At 36.5% G+C, this 6,704-nt stretch overlaps 1 long non-coding RNA gene across 1 annotated transcript in view; it reads left to right on the plus strand.

Annotated features, from left to right (window-relative positions):
* Positions 1-6,704, plus strand: part of LOC104145244 (uncharacterized) — a 59,065-nt gene that overhangs the window by 4,991 nt on the left and 47,370 nt on the right. The window contains exons 2-3 of the long non-coding RNA XR_011141040.1: positions 827-891; positions 1,216-1,332. This is a non-coding gene — a long non-coding RNA (uncharacterized lncRNA). The remainder of the gene's footprint in view (positions 1-826; positions 892-1,215; positions 1,333-6,704) is intronic.

A 6,704-nucleotide genomic window follows, 5' to 3' on the forward strand; every position in this document is an offset into this window, starting at 1 on the left:
GCTGTTTCTCATGGAGTTACTTCCTTGTTTATAGGGTGGTTTGCCAGACAGGAGCAGATGCAGGAAAAGGAATGGGAGATGTCTTTAGCTTCTTCCATAAAAGGATGATAGAGATTCTGAGGCTGTGGATCATACTCTGCAGCTATGTGGGCTTAAGTGGCCTTTCTCTTGGCAGTGTGTTTCTGCTGTGTGGACTCAGCTTTTTATATAGCTATACAGTGAATCAGATTGGGTACTGAGCTGGCTTGAAAGCAAACACACTTTTTTGGCTTTTTTTTTTTTTTTTTTAATGTTGACCATTTCCTTGACTTTTACAAACAGCAGTGCCCATGCAACTGAGGGGCAAGAACAAGAGCAGGTTGCAAGTGGCCGTTTGGGGTGAAGTGTACTGGGGCTCCTAATGGTGCCACTGAAAAATTGTTTATAGAATCGCAGTCTGATTTTTCCAGGTTCCAAAAGAGAACAAGTTGCAGAGGAGCTAATGGATCAAGAAGCTGATTGTGAAAAGGAAAGCAATGCAGAGATTGAAACCCATTAGGTGATTCAGATAATCTGTGAAGTAGAAATTCAGGAGACCAAGTTAGAGACTAATGGAGAATTGCTACAAACACATGTTGTATTATAAATACTTTTCATTTTTTTGGAAAGGAGACACGTAAATATATTTAGCCCTTTAAAGCTGAACTGAAATATAACGCCACTAGAGCACCCTGGTTTAACTAGTTTTTATTTCTGACTTCTGTGTGAGCAGCCTTAGAGGCTCTCTGTATATTATTAACCACAGCTCTCTGTATATTATTATATTAAAGACTGATCTTTTTTTCAGTACTGATGCAGGCTTTCCATTACTGGAGTACCCACTGAAGAGGTCTCACCTCAAAGAATCCGAAAGTAAGCATCCTTTCCATCCCAAATACTAGCTAACTTCTTGCCTGTGCCAACTATAATAATTTAGCTGTGAGCATCTAAAACTCTTTGATACTTAGCAAAGTATATATCTGTACTGGATGAAAGCATTCTTCTTTGTGGGAGGGACAGTGAAGTACTTGGAATGAATGTTTTGCCTGGAAAGAACCCTGTGTTCACTTCGTCCTCGTCTGAGATGCTGTGCTACGCAGGAAGAAGAAACCTTCGAAAGACGTTACTAGTAGCCCGTGGCCTGAAGCCACATGTTATCTTATTGTATGAGTTAAATCTTTCTCTTACCTCTTACAGGTAGTCATTTTAAGTTGGAAGAGACACTCTCTGAAGATGAAGGTAGATTGTTTATCCTTAAAGACCTGAGAGGAATTCTGCTTTTCCCTTCTACTGATTGACGATTGCAATAAGCAGGTATGATTAGAGGTTAATATTTTGAGAAAAAATAGAAACAGTGTCTTTTTAAAAACTGATGCTGAGCACTTTCCCCATCCTTAAGAGACTGCAAAAAAAGCTAACTTACTTTACAAATCACTTCAATATCATCTCATGAAAAGCTTTAGATAAATAGTAGGTATTACTCTTTTAGTAGGAGTGTGCAAGAATTGCCAGGGATTAGTAGTATTTTTCTTAATGAGAATCCGACATTGATTTTGTCCAGCTTAAAGAAAGCCTTACAGAAAAAGTCAGCAATAGTGTTCACTAATTGCTATTATTAAAAAGAAAAAAAAAGTGAGACATATCTTGAAACAGTCCATTGTTCTCATAGCTTACAATATAGGATGCCAACCTGTCTTGAGACTGTATGTCCCAGGTCTTAATAGCACCATGAGTCTTCTTTGGGAAATCTGGGTTAAATGTGAACAGCTGATTAAATTTGTCAGCATCCTTAAATACGATAGAAATATTAGAATCAGCTGCAAGGGCAGCTGTCACCTCTTAATTATTGTGAGATGGTTAATGGACCCATTCTGTGAACCTTTTAACAGGTGCAACCTAGACAGGTTTATTAAAACATAACAGTAAGTATTCAAGTATGTGAAGCATTAGGATCTGATGGGGTGATCATAGAGCTAGAATACATTAAAGATTTGGAGATGTCAGTTTGGTCGTCTAACTTGAGAGGCAATGTATAAATCAGAGCTACTTTCAGGGTACTTAAACTGATGTCTTTCAGGGAGGTCTGAAATATCAAGGGCAGAGTCATTTAAGACAAACTAAAAAGAGGATTCATTTATCATGACAGTGCTGTAGTGATTGTGGTGGCAAACTTGCCAAATTTTATGTATTTGAATGTGTCTACTATATTGTCCACATTAGGACTTTGCTAATTCTTTTTTACAATGTGCCCAGTCTCCTCTGTTATTGGTACAAACGTTAAGATATAAAGTCAGACACTTATGAATGTTGTCTGACCTTAGAGTTGGGAGAAAAAAAGAGATTGTCTGATGATTTCCAGATTACTATATTGTTTTTTGTAGTGTAGTGAGGACAGTGAGGAGTCTGAGCCCTTTCAGTATTTAGAAGGAAGGGCTGTTTTCATGAAATTTAATTGCCATGAAAAGCTTTTGGCAAATAGTAGTAAGATCTAGTGCAACACTGCAATCTGATTTTGCTTTTTTTGCTTACATGAAACAGTAGAATCATGACTGACTTGACAGCTCATTATTTGCCTGGATGCTAGTAGCACTGTGCAGCATATTTTGCTCAATCCTGACTTCTGCCTAGAGCAGGGCACTAGGCTGATACTATTTTATGGTAACAGACATTGAAAACAGCATTTGTGTTTAGGTGTAACTTTTGAAGAACAGCGTTTGTGCCATGAGGGCAGTGGAACTCCACACTTAATAAGGGGGCTTTACCTCATTACCTTTTGCTGTGGACCTGTAAGGAAAGACAGTGCTATATCTCAGTGCTTCTGTGTATCATTTCTGAAATGGTACTCTTTCATACTGTGTCAGAGATGAGGGTAGCTCATGATTCAGTAAGGCCAGTTATTATTAGGTGGTGAGAGGGAAGTACGTAGGAAAGGCAATTAAGAGAGGCACGTGGTGTATGTACGCATAGGGCAGAATCTTACAACAAATCATAGTGAGAATGGAAAAGGCTGCATGCATCATGAAGCAGAGAAGACATAAACAAACATTTTTATAACTATAATCCTGTATTAGGATCAAAGAATTTTCAAAAATCCCTAAGACTGTCTGGTCATAATTGCGTTATAATCAAACTTGTGACAAGCTTGTCAAATAGAGGTGTAAGGAACTAGTCCTGTTAGCAAGAGTAAGGGTCCCTACCTAGTCTCTTGTTTTTCCAGTTCATTTGAATTTAGGGAAGAGACAAATTGTTATGAGCTAGCCAGCAGCAGGATCAGCTGATAAAAGGACTTTACGTGCTGGTGTCTTGGTGTGTGACCAGCTTTTACATTTCTTTCTTTGTGTGTTCTTTCTGTGTGCTGAAAGCTTATTTGTGTCTTTTCCCTCTCACTTGGTAACTCTTACAGCTTCTTTATTTCAACGTTACTTCACCGACCTTCTATGAGGAAAAAGCAAAATAACGAAATGTTTTAAAATTATCCTGTTGTTTACCTTTCTTATTGTGTCTTTTCCCTTCCGTACTGTAACTGTCTTGTCTGCTTAGTCTGGATTTTAAACTGTGGGGGAGTGATTATTTCTTATTTTTATATTGTGTCAGGCAGAGTAGGGCCATCTCTGTTTCTGAGTTTTCTTGTAATACATGCTTTTCTTGTAAATAATGAAGTGAGATAAGGTAGACAATGGACAAATCTGACTTTGAAACAATTATACTTTCCGCCTTATACATCCTAGATGGGTACAGTTTTGAATTACCTTGCTCAACGAAGAGGTACAAGAGGTCTAGAGCAGTGATATTTGTGTAAGAACAGGAGCTCTATCGGCAAAAGTGACTGTAGTTTGGAAGGTAGGGATATTTTTGCAGTGAAAATAAAATGGAGTTGAGGAAATTTGTTACAGTAAAACAGCAGAATGAGATGTAATCCTTGGAAATAATTTTAAGACCAAAATAAAAGTCTTAGTCAAGTGTCTCATATGTGAAGGTTTTAACATACTCGGTAACAACTCTTAGAAAACATGTTTAAATGCACATACTTTAAAAGTAGAAATGTATCAAGTCTAGTCTTAGTTAAAGTATAGCAGTGGTGAGGATTATTTATAACACTATGAATTCGGGAAATTTCAGTCAGAAATACGATTATTAAATAGGTAGTACTGGTTTATAATGAATAGCTTGAATGACTTGGGAGTGCAGTATTTACAGTTCTGCCCACATATTGAACATCAATATATGAGAAGGGTATTTTATATAGAAGTAGACTGAAAGACAGACTGATTGTAATGTATACAATCACAGCTTGTCTTTAAGATTTACTCTTGCTCAGAGAAACTATCTATGCCTGACTTTGTGCATCTGCACAGCCTCCAAGCGCTTTGTAACTACACTGGCTCCTAAGCTGTGAAACTTAGATTCCTTTCCACGTGAAAGTGGGACGAGTATTTCTGTGACTTATGGCAGGAGTTATGGGGGTTGTTAGTGACATCCTACTCCTTTTTGCATGATAGCATACACAGTTTTGCTCTATCTCATAATACGGAAAGATATATTTTTGATCTGAATGTTTTAAGACAACTTGACAGTATGTATTACTTTCTTTTTTGCCTTTAAACACATTGTTCCAGCAACATCTCTTTGGTGTATCTGGTCTAATTAATATTTAGCTTTTTATAAGCAGCTGGTTTAGCAGGGCAATTTAAAAAACACTTAAATTGGGAAAATACCAACAAGATTTTAAAAAATCATTATATAGAGAATGAGACATCTGTAAAAATCTGTTTTGAAAGGTGTCTGGGAAGGGAAGAGCCAAGACTATGAAAGGCTTGAAAGAGATTTTTCCTCTTCTTTAGAATGCTCTTGATGCTTACTAAATGTTTTATTTTCTGAGTAATAAATAATCATCTTTAACTGCTCTACAGTGTCTGAGTTTCTGGATTTGTCTAAGCAGGGACTCTTTCCCTGCTCCAGCACAGCTGTAGTTTTGTCAACATATGCACTGTGTGAAACCATGTTTCTTGAAAGTTTTGTTTTGGATAACTGTGCTTGCCTATAACAGAGAGTGGCCTTTTTTTTCAGAGAATTATTATATACCATCTTTTTAGACTTTTTGTTTATTGGAGGTTAAGTTTTCTTTGGATCATGCCCTGCTATAGGAGGAGGAAGGATTAGACATAATGAACCTAGTTAAAAGCACTCATGCAGTACGGTAAAACAAATGTGTGCTTTACTATATATAGAAACAAAATCCTTTGTGAACTTGGGCATTATGTAGGTAATGTTATTTATCAAGCATATGCTTTGAAGACATAAAGATTTAAGCTGATGGTCCCACGAAGCAATTCACCATACTCTGAAGAGCTATTGTATGCCTTTTACTTTAAAGCTTCCTGTATTTTTTAAAAAAGGAATAATCTGTTTTTGGAATTTTCTTGTTAATAATTTCAAAAAAGAGCTATTTGGATAGCTCATTAGCTTGGGTGGTAGGAGAAAAAAAGAAACAAATGGGTAAATCTACAGAACATGGTTGCCTTTGCAGATAAAATTTGCTAGATACATGCCGACAAACAGGTTCAGTTCCCCACCGTTTTATTTATAAAATAAATGTGTGAATCCACTAGGTAAATAATGATGTGAAAAAAGCTCCCCTAAAGCATAGTTTAAATCAAGTGCCTGTATTTTTACATGCAACTCAGATCTATATCCAACTGTACACTTGTCTTCTTTTATATTGTTCACAGAAATTTGAACCAAAAGTCTCGATCAAACGTCTCTAAGCTTTGGAATGTCTGAGGCCTGTTTCCAAATTTTGCAGACTAGGTCTATCTCTAGTTTTAATCACGATCAGTAATCTCATTTCTCTTATGAATCTTTTAATCTATGAAAGTTACAAGAAAAACCTCAGGCTACATCTACATTAGCAGGCAGCGTGGTGCAGTAGGAGCAGATCAGTTGGTATTGAGGACCTGACAATCTACCTTATAGGGGATTTATTTAGCACTATTTTGATTCAATGGCCTGATCTCCCATTAGTGATTGGTGTGCATTAGCTGTGCTCCTGGAGAGCACCTTCTAGCTGAGTTTCACCCTAAAGGAAAGCAGTTTGTGCACTCTGAAACTGTTCTGTGATGTGAACCAAAATTCAGTAAGTGGGAATGATCGGGGATTTATTCAAAAGCACACTTCTGATCTGAACAAAATGTTAGTATTAGAAAAGAAAACTATTTCCGTTTTGTTTAGTTTGTTTATTGTGTGCAGCTGCCAATACTTTTTAAAAAGTTACTTAGTGTTCTCTATGTATGGTTAGTCATAGCCTATGCTTGCTTGTGTTTGTAATACAACATGAGATAATTTTTTAAAGTGATGAAGTGTGGTTGAAAAACTGAAAAAGTTACTGGAGCAAATGGAAACAGCATAGTTTCTTTTAACTACTTTAAAAAAAGTTTTTAGATTTCATATTGTTGGTAATGCTTCAGTATTACTTAAGAGACCAAAAGCATTTGTCTTAGAACCATTGATGCAGAAGCGACATTTAATTAATCCATGTATCTTCAGATAAAATTTTTGGTTTGTACATTTTGAGAATTACAACTTCATGTAAGTTTTTCAAATCTCTGAAAATAGTCCTGCTATTTCACACATGTTGATCGACATCTGAAGAGTCCAGATAACAAGCATGTGTAGTCATACTTAGTATC

The sequence above is a fragment of the Struthio camelus genome, chromosome 4 (genome assembly GCF_040807025.1).
Source record: "Struthio camelus isolate bStrCam1 chromosome 4, bStrCam1.hap1, whole genome shotgun sequence".
NCBI classification, from domain to species: domain Eukaryota; kingdom Metazoa; phylum Chordata; class Aves; order Struthioniformes; family Struthionidae; genus Struthio; species Struthio camelus.